General features: G+C 36.5%; 1 protein-coding gene across 2 annotated transcripts in view; it reads left to right on the top strand.

Annotated features, from left to right (window-relative positions):
• Positions 1-27,860, top strand: part of LOC131438197 (uncharacterized) — a 48,296-nt gene that overhangs the window by 16,483 nt on the left and 3,953 nt on the right. Inside the window, exon 1 of one of the 2 annotated variants that reach the window (XM_058608062.1) lies at positions 3,829-4,188. The exons of the other annotated variant lie outside the window; for it this stretch is intronic. The gene's annotated coding sequence lies outside the window, so the exon portion shown is untranslated. Of the gene's footprint in view, positions 1-3,828; positions 4,189-27,860 lie in introns of those variants that run through there. 2 annotated transcript variants of the gene reach the window in all.

Raw genomic sequence — 27,860 nt, 5'->3', positions numbered from 1 at the left:
ATCTGGCGGCAGTGATGGAGTACTTGGTTGCCGAAGTGTTGGAATTGGCCGGTAACGCTGCCCATGACAACGAAAACGAAAATCATCCCTCGCCATCTGCAGCTGGCCATCCGTTGAAAACCCCGTCCTTTTCAGGATGACCACATCACTGTGATAAAGAAATATTTAGAATTGCTTTAAGTTTAGCCAGTTCTGATACGCCTGGAAAGTAGAATGCGCAAATCAAGTGGAAACATTTGTTCTAACAATTTTTGTTTTCGGCCGCATACTAAAGTAATCGCGACAAAAATACATATTGATCTGTGGCAACTCTGTTTCGCACGGCATATTTGTATACTAGTATAAAGATGTGTTCAAAATCATCACTTTCGCTTTCGCATTGCCGTTCGTAATTGAATGTGTTAGTGACGGTGCAAATTATTTTAACTCCCATCTTGATGAATCTTTTGGTAGGAAATATTGAGATCTGAGATGGTTCTCGTGTGTGTCTTGTTTCGGCAATGGGCCTTGCTGGACTTTTTGGCTGCCTTTTTCGGTGTCATCGTGCTGACGGTGTCTCGTGCATTCATATCGGGAAACAATGAGACGACAGGTCCTCGATGTTGCTGTCGTGTGTCTTGTTTCGGGAAGAGTTGCTCAGCAAATGGTAGGAAAAATGAACCATTCAACTTTTATATGGGTGCTCTTGTATAGATACAGACATCTCGCGTTCTGATTGGCTGGTGCTGTCATGGGTTAAATCAAACAGGTTTTTCAATAGTGTACTATTGAAAAACTTCAATATTGTTGTAATACACGTTCAAGTTGAAGATTTTCGATTCTATTGGTAGTTAGATTATATAAATCCTTCTACAGATCACTGAGCTATGAGCTTTCAAAATACGAGAAAGGCAAACGCGCCTTATGAATTATCTTCTTTGATACTCGTTTATACCAAACATTTCAGAAAAGTTTAATTGTGAACTATTTAAGAATATGTCACACAACTGAAAGTTTTATCATAAAATTGTGATCATATTTCCGATGGCATGTAGCAAGAATTATGTTGATTCGTTAGATATAACAGGAGATATTCACGATCAAAAACTTATCACTCTCTCAGAGGGTAAATTTTGAAAAGGCGCCCCATAGTACAGTAAGTCGTATTCACGACAAAAATGATTTTTTGCAAATGTTAGACCCTACGGGCTCCCTGGAGTAATTAATTGTTACCATTAATTTTATAGACAAAAAACTTTAAACGCGTTTTCCTCGAAAGCAGGTTTTGAAAGTCCGTGTCCATCGCCATTCAAAAACTACTGCACCAATTTTTTTTTCAAATTTTGCACACACTTTTTACATATAAAAATCCAGACCCCAACGTTTTCCTTTTCGTTGTTTGTTATTTTGGGGAGGTTTAACAGCTACAAAATGGCGGATTTTTTCGTGAAAATCGTAGTTTTCACTTTGAACAACCACCAAAAATTTAAAAAATTGAAAAAAATTCAAACAGAAACGTTGGGGACTAGAAAAAATTCTTCTCTAACTATGCAGCATTAATTTGTTCACTTCTGATTAGTCTACGCTGAGATACAGTGGACACCGCAAATGATGATTTTTAAGAAGCGTTCACGAAAATACCTCTTCACCGACTTATTTCTCAATACTTTCCCACGAAAAAATTACAAAATGTTGTTCGAATGATGCTTTTTATCATGCAAACATATAATTTTATAATTCTGGAGAAAAAATCGCAAAAACGATGATTTATACTCAAAATCAGTACTACCGACGTCAAAGTCTCTTTTTTGTCTTTATTTAAAAGGTTTTGAGCTGTTGGTATATTATCGCAAAACTGAATTAGCGACACCTGTAAATGAAAAATGAAACCAAGAAAAAATCTTCCGAAAATTTTCGTATCGGCAGTAGTGATTTGCAACAATATTTCGTTTATTCAATAATACAAATAGGTATCAGCAATAAAAGTAAACTCGGAGTAGAAGAAAATCGATTTCAAAGTGATGACTACTACTTTTTTTTGTGTAACTACGATTAAACGTGGAAAATCTTCAGAAATGTGTAAAATTGGGTATGGTTGGGTGTCCTGTGTGAATCAACATTAAAATTAATAATATGTTTATAATTGATTACGCCGGATCGCGCCGCCTCCGTCGCCGATATTTTCAGGAAATGGCGTCACACCGATTAGCCGCCGCCGCTGGTCAAAAAGACGCTTTAGCCGCCGATGTTGACAATTTTGATCGGCGCACAGGTCTACTTAAAACCACTTTACCTACAGTTAGGTTATTGAACGTAACCCCGAAATTCTCAAAATTAGGCAGTTATGCAGTTCCGTATAATCTCTTCTCGTCCACTACTCAATAGAACCTAAATTTTCCAAAACTGCCGCAGCACCTGCTCTGTTACAGCTTGGAATAATTAATCACTTTATCGTATATCATTTCGTTGATATTGTACACAACTTATGTGGTTCAATTATGTGAAGCTTGATACAGAAAACTAGCAAACAACTTACTTTCATCAGAAGAGAGAAATTGATCGATTATCTACTTCCGAAATTAATTATTGATGCCGAATTCAGTGCAAACTTTGATAATATGTTTAATAAGTTCCTAACCATAGCAAATGTTAATATAAGCTGAGTTGTTGTTGTTGTTATAAGATCACGATTTCGACCAAACTATTCGGATTGCTTTGCATATTTATAGAAAGTTCGATTACTCACGATTACTCTCATTAAGCATTGATTCATTTCTTGCGATAGATCAGAAAGCATCGCTGACCGGTTCTGTCATTCTGCATTGCGTGACATGTCACGTTTCCCGGTGAGCAGTGGCATGCGTGACCACTACCGATTGACGTAGTTTCGGTGATGGAATTGCCCAGATGTATGGCATGTGCACGGGTCTGGTTCGCGGAATTGAAAATAAAAACAACCGAACTGGGTAAAGAAAATTTATGCAGAAGCACGAGAGGCACTGGTTTACTTTCATTACTCGTCGATTGTTGCTACTCTTGATTTATTTTCTTTCGTTCCGGTACGCGCTCAGCTGATTCGAGGTTGTTGCCTGGATCGGTTTTGATGGAAGAATAACAGATGATAGATGAAGATTGGGATATGATTAATATACTCCTGTCAGATGCACAAGGTAATAAAACTTGAACGTAAATAAAATGTTCGCTTATTTCGCAGTGGAGCAAAGATGGAGGCGAAAAATGGAGCTACTACTCTAAGGTTTGGAGCTCTTTGGCGCTCTGTGCATTCGGACGGCGCCTGCACGAATACAGACATATGATAACAAATAACAACTGTGAACAAAAAATGAAGATACACCGGCGAAACACAGTTAGGTTGGGAAAAATGTCTGAACCATCTGAAACAATAAAAATTTTTCCAACCTATCAGAACAATTCGTTACTAAAAAAAACTTAAAACTCAAAATCGCATTACGGAAAAAAACGGTTTTTATAAAATCATACGTGTTTGACTTCACTCAACGCAAATTCGCTCAGCCTACAACCGACATGCGAGGGAGCCACGCGTGCGATTACCGTCTCGGAAATATCTAAACGAGCGCGAAGTGGGGTACCGTTTTTTTCGCTAACCACGACGAACGACAACGCGCTGCCTGAACCGAACCCCATCAGCGCCGCTGCAACATGCAGCAAAGCGTCTCGGGCGTGCGCGTGGCTCACATTTCGGTGGATTTCGTGTTGTGCTGAAGCCGTTTCGGGTGAATCGGACCAATCAGAAGCGGGCGGACCAGCGATCTTCTAAAAACAATAATAAAACAAAACACGTCCGCAGCAGTACGATCGAAATCTCCAACACAACAAATCGCGGTTGAACATCGATCATTTTGCGGTGCCGCCGATGGCTTCATATGTGCTCGAATCCATTTGTTGAACCGGACAGTATTACGTCGGGAGTGAACCGACCGACCGCAGCCTAGACAGGAAGGAAAGTTCGCCGAGCGGAGTCGTATGCAATCAGTTTAAGAGCAGTGCCGGTGGGACGCGGTATTATCGTGGTGACAGTTTGAAAACAACGAAAAAAAAACGCCAGGGTTCCGAGGTTCCGAGCTTTCACGCGGTACGTTCCGAGAATGTTTTTGTGGTCTGATGACTGCCACTGATCCGCAGCAGCTGTAACGTTTACACGAGCAGAGTTTAGTCCGTGTGTAGCTTGTAAGTGAAGTTCTCTTGCATTTTGCTCTAGTTTTTTTTTGTGGTGGAAGGATGGTTATTGCAAGTGGACCCGAGACTTGATACAAGATAATTGGACCTTGGCGAAGTGAATCTGTAGGTTTTTGCCGAGCTTATTTTTGATACCATAATGGAAAACTAGCAAATGGGGAGGATAAACCACGCTGGTTTCACGCTTTCCAAACTAGTGATGGCTGATGTGTTTTGTTGGTGCTGGCCGATGAAACAGGAACGTTTCAAAGTGCGAGATTTACTCCCGTATCTCTAATAAAACCGATTATAACTAGTCACCTGAGGTACCGGAAGATATGTTTCAGAAACCATCTCAGCAAAAATAATTATAGACGAAAATGTTTTTATCTGATTCGGGCACATTAGAGAAATTTGTTGCATACTGTAAAAGATTGCATCCAAGTGCTAGTAGAATCGTTGAGCTGTCACTATTATGTAACTATTTGGTTGCCAAATTCTTCGTAGTAGAAGCTTCTCATTTTATCAGGGAAATCGAATTAGGAAGCCCATGCTACAAAATGTGTCGCAGTATCTGATAAATCCATTCTTAAATTAATAAAAAAAAAATCAGAATAATTCTGCGTGGACTTTCCCACTGACCAAAAAGTAAAGGTGAAAATTGTGACAAAAACTGTTTAGAAATTCGAACATTTCCTTTCGAGTGAATTTTCTAGTGGTGATGGTAATTACTTAAAAACGGGCCCCTTAAAATGATGTGTCTGAACTTCGTAAGCTGCCCATGTCAAATCATTAGAGGAAAGTGTTATAAAGCTGGACAAAACGCTGCCCTTCCTTTTCTGTCTAAACTTTTCTAAACAAAAGTTTTACCACTAACACTATTTTTAAGTAAGATCTTCATGCTATGCAAGTTTGGCAGTTGTCGTTTGCTGGAAAATATGAAAAAACAGAAAATATCATTAGGCTGCTTTGCGATATAAGGTTTTGCTTCGACTAAACAAGCATTTTAACCGCGTAAATCGCCTAATAGTCGGTTGCTACTTAGTAATTAACTTTTAGTCGTTCTAACGTCTCTATTTACAGTATAAAAATCCAGAGAAACAAAACCATTTCTTTGATATATGAATCACTCTGTGGACATTATGCCCCATATATGTTTTGAAAATTTATAATGATTATTAAAACAAAATGTAGCATTGGGAGGATAAAAAATGTTGTTGCAATTGATATCTGATGCACAGAATATCTTCTTTATCTGCTTTTCTTCTATATCGACATTTCAAGAGACATATTGTATCATTACAATTACAACCAGTTTTATGTGTTGCAGTAATATCGTATTCACGATTTTCGAAAGCAGTGCTGATTTTTTTGAAAGTTTCATTCTTAAAGAATTTTACAGAAAGAGCTGTCCCAAATAATTATAATTTTCGAGGCAGCGAAGTATGTTTGATAATTGATAAATCTTATTATTGATAATTACTATCAGTGTTGGTGATCGTCGATAATTCGACTGAGAGTGGCTCGATATTTCTCTACTCGGTAATCTAGATGCACCTAGAAATAAATACTTCTGTAGTACTCAGAAAGTTAGTAGCAAAATTATCTAGAATTTGGGGCAGTTTACAGAAAAATATCACTAAATAACTTTCTTGCTAATCCCATTTACCCATATCTGGTTCAAAAGTATCTCAATAATATATCTGAACTCTGAGTTTGTGCACTTTTGTTGGATTCTTAGTTGAATGCACCCAAGATAAAATATAAGTGCACAAACTCAGAATCCAGGTATATTATTAACATACTTTTTATCCATTTATGGGTGAATAAAATTAACAAGATGGTGAGTTGCTCGTATTTTCCAGTAAATATAATCAAATTGACGATTATTTTTGTACTCACTTTCGCAGTACCACATTAGTTGGGTAAGGGCTCTCAATAGTATCTCATTTTTTCTGCTTAATTCGCTTTGCTCCACATTGGGAATCGAATCACATTCCTTGGAAATTAAAATAATATTAAAAAAATAAGCTATAAACACTTCTGATATGTTCACTACTCCGTTCCTAATTTCATCTCAAAGGATTTCCATTCATCCTATCGTTGGTCCTTTATTCATCCGATAAATTAGCAATGGCGACAGCAATCAAAACCAAAATATTGCACTATTACACTCTCAGGTTCAAAATGTCAGAATTTTTGTTCAAAAGGGCCTAATGCCAACTATGAGACAACACACGATATATTTAGAAACAGTTTGGAATCATTTCGACGTTTAAAATTTGTTGGATCGTTTTCGTTACCTTTCGTTTTAAATTTAAAATTTTACTGTGCAGTTAATTTTGAGAACTGAAAAAAAACAAAAATAAAGAATTGTTACTATTTAGGCATTAGCCCTTCTTAAAACAAAATGCAGTATCAGAGATGCCATTTAAACACACTTAGGAACTTTCCCGGAATTCGGTAATTTTTTACCGAATTTTCAACAGCTGAACGTTCGATAATCAGTTCGGTAATTGGATTGATTACCAATCATTCGGTAATTGCTGAACTGTCAAACAACAACCGTAAACTGTAAATCAAATGGATCTAACGGATTGTTCGGTAATTTTTTGTTTGATTGTTGTCCTTTGGTTTTTTGGATTTTCGGATTATAAAAAAACAACACAAATTCACAAAAACGAATGAAGAAAATTCTAACCTGTTACGGCTATGGTTCTATTCCACGAAAAAAAGGGTCAAATGTTCCGACTGACCAGCATTATGAGCGCCTTCAAAAACACTGCACAATCCGTCGAGTTCACCAGAAATTACCCTCGAACGCAAGTGAACACGTGATTCAAAATTATTTTCTGCCTATAAGTAAACAAAAAACTTTTAGTGGTTCTAATATTTTAAAAACTTTAGCACCTGAAACTCAATCCATTCATGATTTTTTTTCGTTTGGTTGATAAAAAGACACTTACCGAAAATTTTAATAACTGTTTGACAGTTAGTTTCACGACAATCAGTTTTCACAGAAATTCGGTTATCGGAAGATAATGTTACCATACGAACAGTATGGTTTTTTACCGTACTCGGCGACTATTCAGATTTACCGTATGAATTGTATATCTATTTACAAAGTTCTGTAATAGAAATTTACGTAAAACTGTTCGTCCGGATGCATAATTATTGTAAAATAAAACTCATATACCGAAATATCGTTCATAAGGAGTGTATCGATAAGTAGTTAGCAACATTCAAACAGTTATCACTTTGAAATGGCTTAATTTTTTGCAGCGTGTTTTGCGGTGACATGTTTGTTTACATGTCAATAACAGCTGCGCAATCGATTGGTTTCGGTACGGTTTATTGTTTTAATGATGAGTCGAATTGATCCGGAAACGCGAAAGAAAATTCTGCACACTTGGTGCTCAGAAAGTAGTGTCACGTACAACGAAATTGCAAAACGGGTGTGCACCACACCAGTGTCAAAAATAATATCGAGAAGTTCGGTAAGACCCTTTCCTTGAAGGATTTGCCCCGATCCGGTAGGAAAACGGGTCCCAGCCAGCCCGGCCGGGACTTAAAAGTGGTTGAATACAAAAGGAAAAACCCATCGGCGTCGACGCGGGATTTGGCCAAGCAGTTCAACACCAGCATCGGGATGATTCAACGGATCAAAGTTCGGAACTCCCTGAAAACGTGCAAGAACCAGAAGGTGCTGAAAAAGTCCCTGGTACAGCAAGTTCAGGCCAAGACAAGAGCGCGAAAACTGTATAACTGGATTCTACAGAATAAAGACGGATGCATCCTGATCGACGTCGAAACCTACGCCAAGGAAGACTCTCGAGCGCTGCCCGGACCGCAATATTATACGAAATCGGTATACCAGGACCTGGACGACGCTGACACCACGGTGGCGATGGAAAAGTTTGGGCAGAAGGTTTTAGTCTGGCAAGCAATTTGTTCCTGTGGTTTGCGGTCGTCTATTTTCTTTACAAAGGGCACAATTAACGTCAAGGTGTACGAGGAAGAATGTTTGAAGAAGAGAATGCTGCCACTGTACAGAAAGCATAAGGCTCTTCCTCTCTTCTGGTCGGATTTGGCTTCAACCCACTACGCCAACTCCGTTCTACAGTGGTTGTCAAAGAATAATGTACAATTCGTGGAAAAGGACAGTATTGGGCAGTTTATGATTCAACAGACAAATCACATGTTAAAATGGAAATCTTTTGTGCAAATAATTGATGATGAACACTGATAAATGTATATTAATATTTTAAACCAATTTGAACTGATTCATTTTATGATTGAAAACAGATAGAGCAAATACATCTGGCATCTCTGTGCACAGTCGATGAAGCACACATTATGATTATGAGAAAACTTGGCAACTTTGCGAAACCAAATGAGATGAAAACAAAGCATAACCAAGTGAACTAAGTGAAAAACTTTCATCTCATATTCTTGAAGACTTTTATTGCTTGTCGGGTAATTTTGGAAGTTTTTAATCGTTAAATAAACAAGTGGCAAGTGAACATTTCTAATTATGAGGTCATCCAGCAATCAATAGTAGTGTAATTGTGTGAAATAGTGATCATGTTTTGATACGAATCGATTAGTAGATATTCAGAAACATGACGAACTGCAAATCTTGAGATGAAAATGAGTCCTAAATTGAAAAGTGAGTTTGTTCTAAATGAAAACAAAAAACGATCACCGAAGAATTTAAAACCAGAATCATTTTAAAACATTCTACAGTTTGGTTCAGGTACGTTGTAAGATGTTATTCATGATCAAAGTAATGAGATTGTGGGATGAGATGGAAATAGGAGCTCAGATGAAATAGGGACCCGTTACACTATTTATTTCTAGGTGCATCCAGTTTACCGTGGTTTAGATGGTGCTACAAAAACTTTCTGCCTCTCAATGCATGAACCGGGAAGTGATTTTTTCTACATTTCTTCGCTCCACCTCATACTTTGAGTATTTCACGACCCTTGACAAAAAAGATACAGTTTTGCAATGATCGGTGCAGTGTGCAGTCTACCAAGAGAGAATCGAAAGTAGACAATTATCGCAGAAAATCGAATCGATGATTCGACTTGATCTATCTTATACTAGGTTACAATATTTTAAAACCATTGTATGGAACATTCACAGATATTTTCATAGCGAATGAATAGAGAATGAGCGACCTTTTGTTGCTTCAGAGCGAATCCCCACAGCAGCGTGCTAGCCCGTGATGCTCAGACGAGTCATCGAGAGAAATTCGCTCTCACACTGGTATCCATTGTATGTTAAATGAACGATGCCGTCTCTCTTTGATGGCACTGATTGAATCGTGTGAAGAGTTGCTAGAGACCGTTCTTTTTGTTACGATAAAAACCATCCTTGATTACAATTCAATATGGGTCAACCGTGAAGTGCCGACGCAGGATCTCCAGTCGTCAAGCAACTTGAATACTGAGCTGTTTCGATGCTGAACGTATAATACAAAAGCAAATCGATTTAGGTTTCATTGGAAATCGAGTGATGTATATATTTGAGACATGCTTAGCTCACCCAACGGGGATGAGAAAAGGAACTATTGTGGGATCAATTCAATTATTTTTATTGCCCTTAGTTTATCTTTTTTCATTTCAGAAGATCAAATGCAACCAATACCGTGCAAGCTCATGCTGCGCTCTGGGGTAAACATCCAATTCAATTGGGAGTAATTGTCATTTAAATTTTTGCTTTTGTTCTTTGAAAATTATATTATTTTTCAGTAGTGAAACGATCTAAGAGGATCTGTTCGAAAAAAAATCTTTCATTCGTGCTTGGAAGGGGCGACAACAACAAATAGCTGCGAGTTGTGCTCATGCAAAGCTCCGTGTTATGATAAATGTGAGTTGCTTTTTATATCGGATGCTTTTTAAAATGTCGAAACATCGATTTCAATGGTGTTCATTAAGACCGTTCATATCCGTGCATTCGCTACTGTAAATCGCATTTCGAACACCGGACCAATGGGATTAAGCAAGGATTTGCGCTGCTATTTCAGTTAATATATGCCTTTTTTACGCTTTCTGTGTACAAAGTAACGAGTCCAAGCTAGCGTGTAGCTTTTGTCTGAATCGAGCAATTTACTATTATTATAATGTTCTATTTTTGATTAATACGTAACATAAAACGGTTGGATATTTTAGAGATTTTTTAGTTTCATATACCTTTGGTATTCTATAACTGGATACTAGATTCTAGATAGGTTTCTTAGATCTCACCTTATGTACTGCTCTGAAGAAACATCTTTCGAATCGTGCAACGTTGGTCGAATACAGCTTTGTATGTTAAGCTATTCAGCAAATATATGTTTTGTCGATAGTCCAAAGAGTAGCTCCACAATCCATTACCAAATTCATCGAAGTCCTCTGCAAAACAATTCGTTGGAATCACAAACTGGAAGTAAATTGAACATCAATCATTTCACCATCATCGATACGGATTGCTGAGTAAAAATGCGAAAAAAAACATCATCCCACATTACAGACAACTAGCATTGACGTGGGTTGCCATCAGTGAATATTTTGCATATCAGGACGCCCTGAGACTCTTTCCGGAATTTCTCTGTTTTCCTTATGATGCAATGCGCCTTACGAAGATTTCCGATGGACTGTAGCAATACTACCTGTCGTTTCAACGAAAAAAAGAAAACAAAAGCAGATTCCCTCCAAACTCAATTTGACGTGGGTGTCCGGAGCTGTAATCACGTTGAGGGAAACTTTCCGAGAAAGTTATTTGGAAAACAAAATAACCGAAAAATCGCAGCAAAAGTTTGTTGCGAATTCAATTTAGCACAACGTCTGCTGGAACCGGTGTGCACCGACGCGTCTATTGTGGCCCAGAACGGTTTGATTGATACTGGTTCATCATGTTGCAGCCTGCTGAATAATTGATAAATGACGGTAACGATGTTTGATCGAACCCGGGTTCCAGCTGGGGAAAAAAATAATCATATGGAAAATTGTGCCCCTTTCGGTAACAGCTGCCGATTTGTTCTGGGTGGAGGAAGGGTGTTTTTTTTTCGTTGGTGAATAATGTTAATACTTTTCAACCAATTTCGATTTTTATTTCGCAAACACCAAACCGCTTTAATCAATTTGTTGATTCGCCTGAAAACACCCAATTTGTTACATTTCACTATCGTACATGAATATGGAAAATGTAGAGTAACCTTTCATCTCAGTTCATCAATTCATCCCATCAATTAAAAATGTTCAGCTATTTATTTTAAAGCTATTTGTGTATGGGATAGTTCGAAGTATATGGTGATAATTGGATCGTTTAATTCAAATTCTAGATTCGCTATTTTTCATTCCGATGTGACTGTGCCACAAAGTTTTTGCCAAGCGACACTAAAAGCAAATAATTTCGCACTAATTGCATTTGCCACTAATTTCTACTGCATCGATTGAGTTAGTACTGCATTAGTAAAGACTGTCCCAGAATGTATGGAAGCACTTTGATTTCGCTGTAAATTATTCACAAGTGTTAGATATTCGAATTCAGAATTCAGAATATTATTCTCAACATTTGCTACATAGCCATTGTAGACTAGCTGGCGCACCTTCTTGCGAACGCTCCTCATTAAATTCCGTACAGACTTCTTGGCGACAAGTTTTGACACTTTTTTCCAAGTTTTTCCGAACTGTTAAATGGTTTCGGCTGCCAAGACATGTTTCCTAAGATGTGCCTTCGTTAATGCCCAAAATTCCTCAATTGGTCGAAGTTGTGGGCAATTTGGTGGATGGGTACTAACATGTGATTAGGGCATATCGTGCGATATGCCCTTTTGAAAGTTACGAAAAATAATGCTCATTACTCAAGTTTAAAACATGAAATTAGAGCATATTGCGCACAATTTTGTAGATTGGGCTTCTATCTACGAGATTATATCGATTATTGTGTAAATGGTGGTTGTAGAGCCAAGCAATGAGCATTATATTTTGTAACATTCGCAAGGGCCTATCGTGCGATATGCCCTAATCACATGTTACTACCGATTTTTGGTAGTATATCATTCTACCGTTGATTTCGAGTAGTGGCAATAAGCGATATCTGGCCAGAAAACAACAGGATCCTTGTGGCTTCGAATCATGGATAGAAGTCGTATTTGTAAACATTCCTTGATGTATATTTCGCTGTTCATTGAAGCGGTGGTGATGAAGGGTTTGGAAATCTTACTGCAGCTACAAATTGCTTGCCATACCATAGCTTTCTTACCAAATTTATCGACTTCAATCGATGCCTCGGACTGGTTTAACACTTGCCCTTCTCGCACCGTATAATATTGTGGTCCAGGCAAGGATTTGTAATCGAATTTCGCATAGGTTTTGTCGTCCATGATTATGCAGCTCAAATTTCCATCAAGAATCGTATTGTACAGCTTTCGAACCCTCGGCCTGACCGATGCTTCTTGTTTCGGACTACGTTTTGGTTGTTTCTGCTTCTTATAGGTTCGAAGATTCAAACGATCTTTAGCACGAAGAACATTTGACTTCGAAGTGCCCACTTTTTTGGCCACATCCCGAACTGAAACCTCCTTCTTTTGCTCGAACGCCTCCAGTATACGTTTATCCAACTTAGCAGCAGGGTTAGCAGGACCTTTTTTTGACACGTTTTCGGTTTATCCTCAAAGGTGTTATCTTCACCGAACTTCCTGATTGCATTTCGCACGGCTTTTTCACCTATTCTTTCCATTTTTGCTATCTTTCTCAGTGACAATCCGCGATCGGTGCACCATTTGTACACAATTTTTCGACGTTGTTCTGCCGAAAGTCCACGTATTTCGAAACAAACTAAAGAAAACGAATAAATAACTGCACAAGTGGTTAGAGGACGCAGCCATAAAAATTGACAGATTCTGAACCATTGCGAAATGGCAGCGGTTTTTGGTTGGGTTCATACTTTCTGGGACAGTCTTTAGTTTTCATGAATCTACATAACCTATGAAATGAAGTAGTTTCTGATCAATTATAAGCCATCTCTGATAAAACGAAGTGAGCTCAACTATTGCGAGTACCTCCGGAACCGGGATCCTGTATGGCCATTAACTAACATGAGCTACAAATTCAAGCATTTCCGAGTAATTTTTTCCGTTTTGAAGAAAGCTGCGGTTTTAGGGTTAGGTCATTTACTAGATTACACCTCCTGAACCGTAAAGATTCACCGTAACCCTTTCAAACTCGATCACAGTAACTTTCAAATAAGCTTTACTGTATCCAAGATTACATATAGCATTATAGATTCGGAACCGAAAGTGACAGCTGTTTGATTTTCGAAGTTTATCAATGACTCAATGGTAGATTTCAAATGAGCTCAAGCTTTTTGAAAACGATGTCAAAAATAGAGGGTGATTTTTTTGCTGGTATCTTTTTTGCAAATCACGCGTGAATTTTGTTTAGTTTAGTCTATAATTTAATCATGAATCGACTTAGAACTTTTGAAGATTGGGCGTTGCCAAAGTTGGAGGAAGAGCCACCTTTTTCAACGAAAAATTGTGTTCAGTGACGAAGCTCATTTTTGGTTGAATGGATACGTCACCAAAACTAGCCTGAAGCATTGCAAGAGCTACAAATATAACCCAAAAAAAGTCACTGTTTAGTGTGGATTATGGACCGGTGGTATCATCCGGCCGTACGTACTAATGTTACCGTGAATGGTGAGCTCTACCATGTGATGATAGACATTTTTACCTTTTTTTATATATATAAAAAATAGGTATAGAATTCGCTCAAACTTTCGAAAAATTTTCCGAAAAATTTTCGGAGGGCCGAATGTCATATACCAATCGATTCAGCTCGACGAACTGAGCAAATGTCTGTGTGTGTATGTGTGTGTGTCTGTATGTGTGTTGTCAACTAAGAGGTCGAGATCTCAGAGATGGCTGGACCGATTTTGATCAAACTAGTCGCAAATGAAAGGTCTCCCCGTCACCCAGAACGCTATTGAATGGTTTTGAGATCGGATGTTTACTTTTTGAGTTATACGAAGTTTTATGTCAAAATTTTTTGACAGTATCTGTCACATTTGACCTTGAAAACAGAATATGTTTCCAGACTTAGATTCGCTCGGTAAAACCTATTCAACAAGCCATAGATTGTTAAAATCCGTCCATTTTTAACGGAGATATCGATATTTTTGTGTAAGCGTTATTCCAGTAGAAGGAATTTTGAGCGCTGTATGAAAAAGCAATGCTTGGGAGCAACATGAAACACGATTTTTTATACTGTTACATATAATTGTTTCTAAGTACCAAAAAGACTGTGTACAGCATCCTTTTTTATGACAATTTGCCTCGGACCAATTTTAGCACGGTTCATTTTTGGCAACATAATCTTTCGAATATGGCATATGTAAACCAGATGATACCAGCATTATCGAGTTGGAAGTAATTCCATAATTATATTGATTTAAACTATTTACAGCAATAAATGCTGGAAGAACATGACTTCCATATACCATACGACTCAGTTCGTCGAGATCAGCAAATGCGTGTGTGACAAATAATTTCACTGCATGTTCTCGGAAATGGCTAAACCGTTTTCTACAAACTCAGATTCATATGAAAAGTAGTATACTCCCAAAGAAGGTTCTGAATTACGTTTGGATCCGACTTCTGATTGCGGAACCACAGGATGATATGTGAAACGAAATTAAAAAAATGCAGTCCATTTTTCTCGTAGATGGCTGAACCGATCTAAGATTCAAATGAAATCTAAGAATCATCTATGATTCAAATGAGAGGTCTTAAAATCCTATAAAACCTCTTACTTTTTAGTCAGATCCGACTTCTGGTTTAGAAAATGCAGGGTGATTAGTATAAAAATGTCCATTTCACATAAATTAATCAGGTTCATCGGGTTTGCAGATTTGGATAGTCGATTACCAAATAAATTTATTTCAGTTTGAGCGGTATTCGTTTTTGGATTCGGAATGTACCCCCAAATTTTAATTCGCACCACAATTTCTCAAAGATGTCTACACACTGCTCAGGTGAATTTAACTGATTTCGGCTACACCGATTTTAGAATTCCGGTTCCAGTATCGAATCGATTCTCAAAGCTCAATCATTTTCTCAAAAAAGACCAAATCGAACTTCAAAAACAAATATTACAGGACTTAAGGTCCCATACAAAATTGGTGAATTTTATCCGATTCTGGAATTACAGATGATGAGTTTATAAATTTCATGTAAATTGTTTGGCGTAATAATTTATGGCCATTCGAATCATTTTGGGCTATGCTAATTCCTGAATACCGGCTCTGGAAGTACCATAAATAATGACGAAAAACTCTAAAGTGGAACTTACTTCGACATCTCATGGAATGTTCAATCGATTGTCACACGCTAAGATTGAAATTCGATATGTTCTGCAGTTTCGGCATTACAGGGTAATGAGTAAATAAAATCTCAATTTGCCGTTTAAAACGACGATAATTAAAATAATGTCATGAGAATATCCATGCAAAAACACATGCGTATCGATAAAAAAAAAGGTAACATCTCACTGCTAGGTGGATTAATCACGTTTTTTTTTTGTACAAAATGAAAGAATTCGACATGCCTTACGTGTGGTTTCAACAAGACGGTGCAACATCCCACACGGCACGCGAAACAATGACCAAATTGAGAGCCCCGCCTTTGGTGAACAGTTTATCTCACCTTTCGGGCCCGTTAATTGACCGCTTAGATCGTGTGATTTAACGCCTACATGTCTACAAAGATAAACCAGCAACGAATGACGTACTGGAAGCTGGTATTGAAACATTTATATGTGAATTAACGGCCGATATGTTGGAGAGAGTGTACCAAAATTGGATCTTGCGCCCTAAAGCGGAGTCATGGTCAACTGTGAAAACTAACTTTTGAACCGAAGCCCATATACCATTCGACTCAACTCGGCAAACTGAGCAAATGTCTCTGTGCGTATGTGTGTGGTCTTGAAATTTCCCGAAAAGTTGATCCAGATCAGACTTTTGGTTCCGGTATTACAGTGCGATAAGTGAAAATTTCTTCAATTTCTTGAGGATTTTTTCAAAAGTGATGGCGAAAAATGATGCAAATTTTTATAAAATTTTCTGGTAAATTAAAATCTAGTCGGCAGATCTTGTTAGTTAGTGGATATATAAATCTACTTTGGCACTACTAGTCCCTGGTTTCCGCTTCCGATCGCACCGGTAGTAGTGAAGAAAAGCTCCAAAAATGGAATTCACTTCGATTTCTTAGCAACGGTTAAACCGATTTTCACAAATCATGATTCAAATTTAAGCTCTCATTGTCTTAAAAGATACTGTGCAATTTCATCCAGAATCCGACATCCGACTATGAAATTATAGGGCAATGAGTATCAAAACATTCAAACTGTCATATAAAATGATACGTGCCGGTACGGAAGAAGCCAACGCCACCGCCTAGCACACAGCGTGCTTTGTTCAATTTTGTATAGCGTGCAGGGTTACCACATTTAAATCTATATTAACTTGACATAACTGTTTACAAATTGGAATGGTTATGGTAGTTTATATCCAAAGAAAGTATAATATTTTACTCAAGTTTGAAAGAAAAAATCTTGATAGAATCTTCTAGTGATGTTTTTGAAAACATGAGTGATATGAGAAAGGCATCATTACACCACTAGGTGGATTTAAAAAAGCTTTTTCAAATCAAATTATCTTAGTAAGCACATTTTTTTACAGTGTTCAGAACTTTTCGTTAGGGCGAAATATTGAGCAATTGAAATAATTAATAGACGTATTTCACGCAAAATCGTATTCGGCTTTGGCAGCACCCTCTCAGATTTGAATGAAACTCTCCGGACATTACAATTTATCAAAAAACCACTTTGCATACTTTGTTCTTCCAAAATTGATCTAGCCTGTCTCTAGTAAGAGTCATATTTTTTTAACCATTTGAAAAAATTAGTTATTGCCGAAATATGATAAATCCCACAAAAAAGTGTTGTACTAATAATTTTCACATAATCAGTCAAATTTTTGAAAAAGAATGCTGAAAAAACAATTTTTATAGAGTCCTACACTGATTGAATTTAAGATTTGAAATCGATTTACAAAAATAAAACCAAATTTGATTTTAATAAAATTTAGTTCTAAGATACGTGATTCTGTTCACTAACATGCGTTCATACATTGCAGATGGCCATTTCTAAGTAAAAAAGCTTGTCTAACAAAATTTATTTATTGTTTAAACTGATTTTTTTTATTAAGTGTCTTTTCATCGAAAACTAAACTGAAAGGCTTTATCGTCCAAGATTCCAAAGCAAAATCTTGACATTACATTCCTGTTATGGAATTTGGCCTTTCTGTTCCAACAGGCATCGCAGCCAATTCATAGCGTACAGCATCATTACATTACTGGTGCAACAATTCGACTGACACTATGAATCTTTCCAGGTCGGGGCTCGAACGTACGACAACTGGTTTAATAATAACTTCATTTGGTGACGTTTAAATGAATAATCATGTTTTATTTAAATCAATCACTTATTTATATCCTATCCTCTCCTAACTTAGCTAATTGATTTTTACAGTATGGATTGCTAAAAATCCGGGGGGAGGAGTTAGAACGCGCAGCGTAAATCTGATTTAACCAATGACATGTCTCGGTATGATTTGAGTAGGAGAGAGTGAGTAATGTTTCTAGACAAGTGTGTGAGTGTGATACAGAGAGGGGAGGTTGAGAGTAGTCAGGTTTAACTCTCGTGAGTGTCGGTTCGAGTCAGTGTGTTTTCCTGGGTTACTGTTATTCTAGGTCATGTCGATTGAGAGAGGTGTGGGACGTGAAGAAACGGGAAATGACATAACTGTTTTGTTTTGGGTGATATTTGACGCTGACGCTTCCTTATTTATTGTTGTCGTATGAACGCGGTGTTTTCGTTGGGTCGAAGTAAGTGCTGACATTTTAATTGCTTCATGTACGTGAAGTTTATATTTCGAGTGGGTTTCTGGGTTTCATGACATGGTGTCGGGTGGAAATTTGTCGAGTACGTGTTTTATGGAAATTTGTCAAGTGCGTGTGGTCTGAAGTGTGGGAAAGATTTAATCTTGAATATTTTACATGGTCTGAAATGTGTGAGGAGATTTAGTGTTACATGCTCATATTACACTGGTTTGCGCCCTTTGCTTTGAACCATCAACCCGGGTTTCCAATCAAACTCAATGTTACGATTCCAATGAATTTCAATTTGTGAGAAAATTATACCGAATGCCCTATTGCTAGTTGTCCGATATTAGCAGAAAGTATCAGTGGTGGATAAGAAACGTCCATCTAGCAACATATGGAAGGTCGATAGGGAATATAATTTCATTGAATTCGAGTATGGTGTTTTACCTATTTTTATATATATAAAAAATAGGTATAGAATTCGCTCAAACTTTCGAAAATTTTTCCGAGGCCCGGAGGGCCGAATGACATATACCAATCGATTCAGCTCGACGAACTGAGCAAATGTCTGTGTGTGTGTGTCCGTATGTGTGTTGTCAACTAAGAGGTCGAGATCTCAGAGATGGTTGGACCGATTTTCATCAAACTAGTCGCAAATGAAAGGTCTCCCCGTCACCCAAAACGCTATTGAATGGTTTTGAGATCGGATGTTTACTTTTTGAGTTATACAAAGTTTTATGTCAAAATTTTCAGTTTTTTGACAGTATCTGTCACAATTGACCTTGAAAACAGAATATGTTTTCAGACTTAGATTCCGCACGGTAATACCTATCCAACAAGCCATAGATTGTTAAAATCCGTCCATTTTTAACGGAGATATCGAAATTTTTCTGTAAGCGACTTTTCCCCCTATTCCAGCAGTAGGAGTTTTGAGCGCTGTATGACAAAGAAATGCTTGGGAGCAACGGAAAACACGATTTTTTATACTGTTACATACAATTGTTTCTAAGAACCAAAAGGATTGTGTACAGCATTCTTTTTCATGACATTTAGCCTCGGACCGATTTTGGCACGGCTCGTTTTTGGCAACATAATCGTTCGAATATGACATATATAAACCAGATGATGGCAGAATTTTTTTTAATTATTTTGTTTTAAATTACTTACAGCAATAAATGCTGGAACAACATAACATCCATATACCATTCGAATCAGTTCGTCGAGATCAGCAAATGCGTGTGTGACAAATAACTTCAATTAATTTTCTCGGAAAATTTCTTTTCTACAAATTCAGATTCATACGAAAAGTCGTATGCTCCCAAACAAAGTTCCTGCATTATGTTTGGTTCCGACCTCTGGTTTCGGAACTACAGGATGATATGTGAAACGAAATCAAAATTGTGTAACTCATTTTTCTTGAAGATGGCTGAACCGATCTAAGATGCAAATGAAATCTAAGAATCATCTAAGATTCAAATGAAAAGTTTCAAAGTTCTATAAAACATCTTGCTTTTCAGTCAGATCCAACTTCCGGTTTCGGGGATTGTATAAAAATGTCTGTTCCACATAATTTAATCAGGTTTATCGGGTTAGCAGATTTGGATAGTCGATAAAAAAATTAACTTTTTTCAGTTTTAGTGGTATTCAGTTGTCGATCAGAAGGCACCTAAAAATTTAATTCGTGCTATGATCTCTCAAAGATGTCTTAACTGATTTTCAAATGTTTTGAAACAAATGTAAAGTGTACAGCTACTCAGGTGAATTTATCTGACTTCGGCCATACCGCTTTTAGAATTCCGGTTCCAGTATAAAATCGTTTCTCAAAGCTCAATCGTTTTCTCAAAAAAAGCCTAATCAAATTTCAGAAACAAAAATTTTAATTAAAACAAACTTATATACAAAAATTAATTATTTTATCCAATTATGACTTCCGGTTCTCGAATTACATGATGATGAATTTTTAAAATTCAAACCGATATAGAAGATGACAATCCCGAAAAGCTTCAAAGTTGAACTCAAAACTGTTGTAATTTATTCATCATATGGCCATACGAATCGGTTTGGGTTATGCTGGTTCCTGAATACCGGCTCTGGAAGTACCTTAAATTACCGTAAACTCTAGAGTGGAACTTACATATCATGGCATGTTTAATCGATTATCACACTTCTAGATTCAAATTCGATCCGATTTGCAGTTTCGACATTACAGAGTAATGAGTGATTAAAATCTCAAATTGTCGCTTAAAACGAGGGTCATTAAAATAATGTCATGAAAACTTAAACACCGAAGAATATTCATGCAAAAAACACATGTGGATTGATAAAAATAGGTATCATCTCACTGCTAGGTGGATTAAACACGTTTTTTTTATAAATCGACAATTCCTACAAAAAAAGTGTTGTACTATAAATTTCACAAAATAAGTCAAATTTTTGAATGAAAATACAGAAAAAATCCATGTCGAGTTCTACACTGATAAAAATTAACTTAAAGAACATAAAATCGTTTAATAAAAACAAACACAATTTTGATTTTGATAAAATGTTGTCCCAAAGTACTTGATTCTGTTCACTACCAACAGTTCATACATTGCAAGATGTCCATCTAGGAAAAAAGTTTTTATGACAAAATCCATGTATTGTTTCAACTGAATTTTTATTTAGTGCCTTTTTATCGAAAATTAAACTAAACCGAAAGTTTTTATCTTTTTCCTCAATATAAATATTCGGCGATACTCACTTTTTTATCGCAACCAGAACAGATCACAGTCATTTAAATTTCATTCATGCAAAATAGATGAAAATGATTTACAATAAATGTTAAGGTGCAGCTTAGCTATAACCGGAGACAAAATGTCGGAGTCGGGTCGGCCTAGTTCAGTTGTTTTCAAAATCATGTTCTTTCTTTCGTTTCTTCACTGATTCGATTTTGGCTATGAGTGGGTAATATCGATATTCAACCAAAGTATCCCGAATCGTTAATGATAGAAGTCTATTTACAATGATTTTCTCCTTTTGCTGCATGTATTTAAGGATCAAATGTAAACCAAGTTTACTTGTGATGGTAATTTGTGTATTAACTACATTTTATTTGGTACGTATGTCATAGATCTATGTATTTATACATGCAGTGCAACCAGTTTATCAAAGTGGCTTGAATGATTGAGTTTGAAACAATCTTTTTTAGCAATAATTTATTCTCAAATAAATGTTAAGCCTGGCTTTTTGGATGAAATATCAGTTTTAATCAAATTTTCACCAACGTTTGAGAAAATTGCTTACATTTTATGAATGTGGATTTTATTTCTCCAATAAAAAAGTTAGCAACACTGCTTCAATGCATTTGTATTAGATGGCGCTACACAAAATAAAAAAAACTAAATACTTTCTGCTCAATAGCAGTTTGCCGGAAAAAATAAATAGTTTTAGGACGACCTTCTATTTCCATTACCTTTCGCGTGTTAAATTAAAGGATCCTATTTTGCGGGATAACTATTAGAAGGTACGTCAATCTTTATTTCGCCACAATTTCTGCATAAGGAAATCCATATAGGAATGTGTTCGTTGCTAATCAAATGTGTTAGTGAAAGTAAGCTGCAACTAAACTAATTTTTCTCGCGCAGTTTTCAGAAAAACGGTTTTCAGTTTTAGACTAAAATTTTCGCTTTTCTTGAGTTGCAATTCTAAGCAGAATCAACTGATTAGTTTATTTTTCAATTATATGGAAGATTTAGTGATTAAAATCAGGAAAAAAAGCGTAGGAATTTGTTTCTACGAATCCATTGTTGACATTACTCATACGCTTTAAAAGTGTCTTGCTCCTTTATCACTCTGCTAATTCCTCGCACTCGAGAAAAATGCACGTGGACATTGACCAGCTCTTCTCATCACCAACAATAGCAAACTAAACGGTCCTTTTTTGGGCATCTTAAAGTTTCGAAGTATTTTTTTTTAAAAGTGGAATATGGAATACAAGAAAAAAATCTACAACTGTTCGTACAACCCCGTGGGGTTGTGTTTTATAATTTTCTGCTAGATAATACTTGGTTGATCGATCTTGATATATTTTTGTTCAGTTGACGATCCAAAGATTTAGGAAAGTTTGTTTTGAATGTTCTGTTTTAAACCCAACCGATGGGATTCCAACTAGGGTATAAATAATAAATTTTCTTTTATTAATTTCCACCCAGCAAAAATTTTTAATTGTTGCAGAAATCAAGATAACACTTTTTCCGCTGTTAATCCGATTACTGGAAACTCCACTATAAAGCAAAATCAAAATTTGAATTCATAAATTATTTACTGTAGAATTTTAAAGCAGCCGGACATTTATTATCGAATCACCGCTTTCCAGTGATGCAAATGAGAATGCAGGGAACTTTTTCAGTAGCAGCATGCATCGAGCTAACGGACATTCCCTGTTGAAGTAGATATGTTTTTGTCGTGGAATAATCAACGTGCAGGGATCAATATAGTTTATACCAATGTGAACGAACGTGTTTTTTCCAAGTATGTTGTTTCAAGTCCAAAAGGTTCTGATCAATAACAAAATCACTCGAGTGGTTTCGAGATATCTATAGATAGCTTAAAAGTTTATCCTCTCGAAGTCCCGAGTCTCGTGCCAAAGAGAGTAGACAGCTTACGATAAGCTTTCCTGAGCTCAATTGGCTGTGTTTGGATAATCATAATTAGGTTATAATAGTAGCCGAAAACGATTTGAAGATGTTTAACTGCTGTTTTTTTTTCATTTCACGACCAGTATCGCATTCGTAACTGACGGAAAGTTTTCCTCAAACAGATCACAGGCCGCCTTGCAAGAAAACTCAAAATTTATGCGAGAAACGCGACCACGAGTCGAGTGATTCGCGTTGATTCGCGTTGATTCGCGAAGCGTGACGCAACCCACGGAACGACCGGCCGAACATAATCGGTTCGCTTCCCTCCCTTCCCTCCACCACGAACTGCCACAAACCTCCCGATGATGCGGTTGCCTTCCTTCCGATGCTTTGGCAGGGGCGGTGGATGCGTTCCCTAAACGTCGTTGCACTTTCTCGCACTCTGATTATAGTGGTAGGATGCTCCGCCGTGAATTGAGTTCAACAACTGGGTACTGGGGCGATGCAATTCAAAACAAAATACGAACGGATGGGGGGTGATACCAAACTGGAAAGAAGATTGAAAAAAAAATCGAAAACATTCCGCCGATCTGGTTTACATCGATAAATCGCTCCGAATGAAAGCGAACTTTTCCGCGAGATGCATACATGCCCGGGGTGCTGCCGAAAAGAACGTGATGGTTTCCGGCACTGCGGTTTAGATTCAATCATTTGTTACTAAAATGAAAGTTTCGGAGCAGTGAGTGAATCATGTAAGGTGTCCATAACATTTTATTTTATTACGTAATTTACTTGTTTGTCTTTCATGGTTCAATTGAAAAGAAAATCGAAAAACACACCAACTTAATTTATATGCACACCATGCACGGCTTGCACCAAGAAATGTAATTTTTGCATCCGAATCGTATTTTACAGTTTTCCCTTTTCGATGGAATCCAGGCGACGTAAACAAGCAGAAGCTTTTTAATGGTGTACTTTAGGTAAATTTATATCCGGTAGACCAAGAATGCAAATATTTCTGTGAAATGTGTTGAACAGTAGTAACAAAATCACTTGCAAAACGTGTATACCAAGTTGGTGTACGGTAATCTAAGTGGAATTTAAAAAAAATGTTCAGGTAAAACAGTTTGAGTTTGAATCTATCATAGAGCTATGACTGAATCGTGATTTACTTATGACAGTGGGTACTTTAAAATGTTATTTGTGCTGTGATACTACTTTAAAAATTGTTTAGGTAACTGATTAAAGAAGTCTGCATGAGAGAAGGAAACTTAAGCCTTTGGTTTGTCAATTCCTGCTAAACAGGATTAAATTTTCAACTCTAGATGGATAATAGCAAAGACATTTTTATCAAATTTTGCTTCGTCCCAATTAATAAAAATTTTGCCGGGAAGGTTTAAAGTTTACCTCTGCCCAGCGCTTTTAGATAAGGGACAATTTACAGTCTTAGAAAAACAACCGTTGTTGTAATTGTAAATATACAGTTTTTTCCGCTGTAATTCAACCAGAATTATAAAAAGAATTTTCAGTTCAATTAATACATACTTCTAAATAAAATGATGTTTTTCTCAAAGATTTATCTAGTGTATCAGAAAAAAAACTTTGAGAAAAACGATGTTATTTGCATTCATTTTCAATGCCGTTAATTGCATTTACTTAAAGGGTGTTACGATAGACAATTGGTTAACTTCTATCAATGCATTTTTCCGTCGTAACGATAAACCCTGTATCTTTAAAAGATATGTATGCAGTATCTCACCGACAGTTAGACTTTAGCATGTGCAAAAATGGTATCGAACGGAGACGTAACTTTGTTTTTCATATTATTTATTTTACCGAGGCTTTAACCTTTCCAGTCGTTCACCGGGAGTAGGGGAAGGTGTTCGGTTGCCGGCACCTCACCGTAACTTTTGACAGAAAGCATATAGCATCATTCTGACAAATGTCATGTGTGTGTGTAATAGCAGTACGTTTTTTTTGTGCCGAATACCGAATAAAACAGACGTTTGTACTTTTTGCTGCGTTCAAAACAAATTTTAATTACGTGAAAATCAACACAAAAGTTTTACTTTTTTCATAGTATCATCATAATCAATCTGAAAGGTGAGTGGATTGAATATTCATGAGGTGAAATCAACCTATTTCATGATTTAATACCGGATGCTATCAAAATTTTTGCAACCAAAGATTTGTTTTGCCTTTTTCAAAATGTCTACCGATTTCGGTTGCCGGCACCCCAAGGTGTTCGGCTACCGGCACTCCATTTTTTTCGACAAGCGAGAAGTCACCATCGGACAATGAAGACTTTTGTTAAAAACGCCTCCGAAAAGAATAAATTCCGGTTTTCTTTTGAATAACTGCATTATTTTTCCGAAATTTCTTGGGGTGCCGGTAACCGAACACCTTTTTTGAAATTGTCAAAATTTAACACTTTCTGATTGTAGTGAAACATAACTTAGACGGCAACCCGATTAAACAATTCTTCGTACATGTTAAGACTGCTCCCGGCCAGTTTCCCATCTCAGATCATACAATAATTATAATTTTCATGGCATCCTCGTCAAATCGGGTCAGTTTTATGTTGTTATGTTTTCCGTACAATTCGACCAATTTTACTTTAACACTTCTTATGTTCGGGGCCCTCTCCCTCAAAATAACTTTGTAATCTCCATTGATATAAAAGTAGCATCTGTATTTGTCAAAAAGCATCGTCTCTCGTCGAATAATTTTTATATATTTTAGTGAACTTACTACAGCTCTCCTCCATGCTCCATGTTTCGTTGCTATCCCGATCAACAAGGGAGAACAAAATTGTATCTGGGGTTGTTTCGTTTTATCTATCTAAATTAGTCATAATCTTGGCCTCGTTAATAGTTAAAATAACAAAATTTATAACTCAATTTAACCTAGGTGATAACAAAATTGTTACAAACCTTGATATGTAAATATAAATATTATATCTTAATTTGTTACAAATTTAGTACGACTTTTCAGTTGTTATTACCCAGTTTTTGAGGGGAAAGATTTTACCGTACAAATCTAAAAATAGATTTCGCGAAGTGAAATGAAATTGCATACCTTTAGGCGATTGGATTTGCCATAAAAAAGTCATCCACAGTTAAGCGACTGGTTCCGAACCGGGATGTTTCGAGTTGCCAACATACGCTACGATTGCATCGGGGCATGAGAACCAACTGATGTTGGAAGGATATATTGGCATCATATAATAACTAGTGTAAGGCCATATTACTACAAAAATAATCTATCGCTCTCCACCTCTTTCGTCGTTTCCTTCCAACCGACATAGGAATGACAAAGGGGCTATTTTAGAACTATGAGCAAACTTTTTTGGTACTGACGACTAGTTGTAAATGAACGTAAAGAACTGAATTCAGTGAAACAAAACTACCTTATAGAATCTGAGAAAATTAACTAATGAATGATAGTTTTTTAGTTTTTTCTTTTTTGTACCAAAAGGCCGACTTTCAATTCGAATCAGTTCGCTCGTTCAATTGAGGTAGTGAATTGTATGTACGTGTATGTGTGTCGATTGGCGGGTATATTTGATTAAAATGTGCACTTTATTTTCTCGGAGATGGCTGGATCGATTTTCGTAAATTTAGATTAGAATGAAAATTCGTTTGAAAGTCAGTGAAAAATCAGAAGTGTATATAACATCGATTCGAATAGCAAGTGTTTATGATTGATGATCAATCAACTGCCTATTAGTCACATTAGTTTGCGATATCCGCAGCCAGAAGCCCAGCAAGTAATGTTCAAAAACCATCAAAATTGAACTTTCATTCCGGTTTGATTGTTTGATATTTACCTAGATTGACTCACAGAAAAATGATTCTACTGGAAAATCTCATCATGCGGGTCGGTTGCTTTAAACTCTACATTGCAAATTTCGAATACCAGCTCGTGGTTCCAAAAATCCAAATAATCAAAGTACTACGAAATGAGGCTATCATAAATTTATCAGATATGGATAGATTGAACTTTTCAAATCGAAGGTATTATGGTGCGATAAATCGTTTTTGTCTGATTCATGATTCAGGCCCGTACCCAGGATCTCTTTTCGGGAGGGGCCCAAAGATTAAAAATAATTTTACCGAAGATTGCTTATGTTCCTAATTCTCGGTGTACCTTTTACGGGCGTTAAACTTTAAACTTTTCCATTTGAACTGATATTGCATTACATTTCATTACGTTTACTGTCTTGTAATTTGTGTAACACATGTCTGCGACCTTCTAAATAATTATATATCTGTTTAGATTTTGGTTTTGAGCCCAGTTTAGATTTTGTTTTTCGTTTATTGCAGCGTCACTTTTGAAGACGTTTTGAAATTTTTGACACTTATCACTTTGTGTTTTCGGAAACAAAAATCGGACACCGATAATCCACTTTTTCCAATATTTTTAGTCGAGTTTTAAAGCTTTTGCCTTACCTTTCTTTGTTCGTAAGAGAAAACGTGAAAAATCATCGTGAAGAATATTTATTTTCAATTTAAAATTAATATTTGAATAAAAACTTTACACAATTTAAGTTGGAATTACTTAGGAACGTTCTCACATTTAAAATTCAGGCCGTCATTTTGAAATCAAATATCAAATTATTACTTTTAAAAGCAATTTCAGGAATGTGAAAATGGAAAATATGTTTGTTACTGCTGTTTATTGAAGTATAGCATTTTTCGGGTTGAAAGTCAAAAACATGATCGACAAAAGTGTTTGAACTCTCTTTTTCTCAATTCTCTAGTATAGTTTTATCTGAAATATAACGGCCCTTAATATAATACTAGATTTGCTATAATCTTAATAAAATCTGAAAGTTTGCTTCTGATTTGGAATCATATTTATAACATAATGAGATATAAATATCAGGATATATATAATTATATAAATATCAGGATTATATAATTTTGATAGAATCCTGTTATGCTCTGTTGATCGGGTATGCAGAAAAAGTTGATTGTCCCTTGGTTCTTTGAATTTCCCGACAGAATACAACCAGATCTTTTGGATAAATTTAAAAAAAATCCATAACGAATTCTACCCTCTTGAACACCTCTGCAATGAATATCTAAGTTCGTCGAGAAAACCCAAAAAAATACCACCTCTGAATTGTAAAAAGT

Source organism: Malaya genurostris, chromosome 1 (genome assembly GCF_030247185.1).
Source record: "Malaya genurostris strain Urasoe2022 chromosome 1, Malgen_1.1, whole genome shotgun sequence".
In the NCBI taxonomy this organism is placed as follows: Eukaryota; Metazoa; Arthropoda; class Insecta; order Diptera; family Culicidae; genus Malaya; species Malaya genurostris.
Note: the sequence above shows the minus strand (reverse complement) of the source record. Positions and strands in the feature narration are given on the sequence as shown.